Source organism: Homarus americanus, unplaced genomic scaffold (genome assembly GCF_018991925.1).
Source record: "Homarus americanus isolate GMGI-L3 unplaced genomic scaffold, GMGI_Hamer_2.0 scaffold39103, whole genome shotgun sequence".
In the NCBI taxonomy this organism is placed as follows: domain Eukaryota; kingdom Metazoa; phylum Arthropoda; class Malacostraca; order Decapoda; family Nephropidae; genus Homarus; species Homarus americanus.
In genome coordinates this window covers 29,489-31,372 of record NW_024719155.1, presented here as the reverse complement: position 1 = coordinate 31,372, position 1,884 = coordinate 29,489, and positions in this window count along the sequence as shown.

Here is a 1,884-nt window from a genome sequence, read left to right as displayed (position 1 = left end):
CTGTACAGTACTGTTACAAATATACTGTACATTGCAGTACTACAATATACTGTACAGTACTGTACTACTACTATACTTGTTAGTACAGTACTACTATATACTGTACAGTACTACAATATACTGTACAGTACTGTACTAATATACTGTACAAGTACAGTACTACAATATACTGTACAGTACTGTGTACTATACTGTACTGTACAGTACTACAATATACTGTACAGTACTGTACTACAATATATACAGTACAGTACAGTACAATATACTGTACAGTACAGTACTACAATATACTGTACAATGCTGTACTACAATATACTGTACAGTACAGTACTACAATATACTGTGCAGTACTGTACTACAATATACTGTACAGTACTGTACTACAATATACTGTACAGTACAGTACTACAATATACTGTACTACAATATACTGTACTACAATATATGTACAGTACTGTACTACAATATACTGTACAGTACTGTACCATACTACAATTACAGTACTGTATTGTAGTGGCTCCTCTCCCCTACAACTCCCAACTGAGCTCCGGCCGCGCGCCTACCAGCCAATCAGCATACAGCTTTTTTTTCCAAGTTTAGAAGCTCCAACAACTTTCCTGAATACGAATCGCAAATGATTTCGATTTGCATAACAGGTACCTACTTTTACTGCTAGGTGAACAGGGACCAAGGGGGCTAGGAGGAGTGTCCAAACAACAACTTCCGCTTTCTGCTCCGGGAACGCGTACAGCCAGCTACGCCGAGCGACTAGGTCTATACAGAGGACTTAGGGGTACGATCGCCGACCTAGTCTCGACCTTCAACCTCCATCTCAGGATCAGAGCGTTTCACACCTTACGCTTAAGCCGCTGTGATTGGCCCTCTTGCTACGCTCACCCCAAATCCTGATCCTCGTAAATTGTATAAATACGGCCATGCCTGGCCAGGGAGACCATTCTACACTCGGCTACCGGACCAGCAGCACCTCTCGCAGCTCCACACCACCTAGCTTCCTCAGAAACCTCCTCGCCCTACAGGACCTCTGAGCAAGTTTCTCCTCACCTAGTCACTCCTAAGCACTGAGCTGTACAACAATATATATACAGAAAGCACATTGTGAGTTTCTTTCCTACCTCATTCCTGAGTGTGAGATATCTACATGTACGTACGTTTGTGTGCCCATAATAAGAGAATTGACAACTGGCCACATACAATACGCTACAATTGGTGACCCCTGGAGCCGGGAATAAAACACTCCTTTCTGCTGCCTTACTCCTGGAGCTGAGAAGATCGTCCTGCCTGCTGTTGTTGTTATTATTATTTTTATTATTAATTATTAAATTTTCGCCCCCAGGCCTCGATGTGGGTCATTGACCTGTGCCCTGGTGGGCTAACTCGTAAAGAAAAATAATTATGGGAAATTTTGAAAGTTCATTAAATATTAGTTAAAGTAAAAAGATAAGAGTAATTACAGTACAAAGTAAATTTAAATCACATTACTTATAAAATATTAAATTATAAGTGACAACTGTTTTGTACCAGCGGCCACGGTTATACCTTAAATAAAATAATAAAAAGAACATGACAACAGCTAGAGCGGTTAGTAAGCTTATAAGGAGCAATGGTGAAATTATAATTAAAAAATATTTAGGCCATGTTTCAGTCAACAGCTGATGGAAGTAAACAAACACGACCTGGTGGTTTATGTTAACCAAATACCCCAAATAATATTACGAAACCGTTTATTGAAAAGATTGATTTTAAATCTAAGAAACATTAATTATGCTGTATTAAATAATATTATTATTATTTTGAGTTAGGTCAGTATAAGTTCTGTTGCCTTTTGTCGTCATTAAAATAATAAGTTTGTGGGAGATGGTCGTG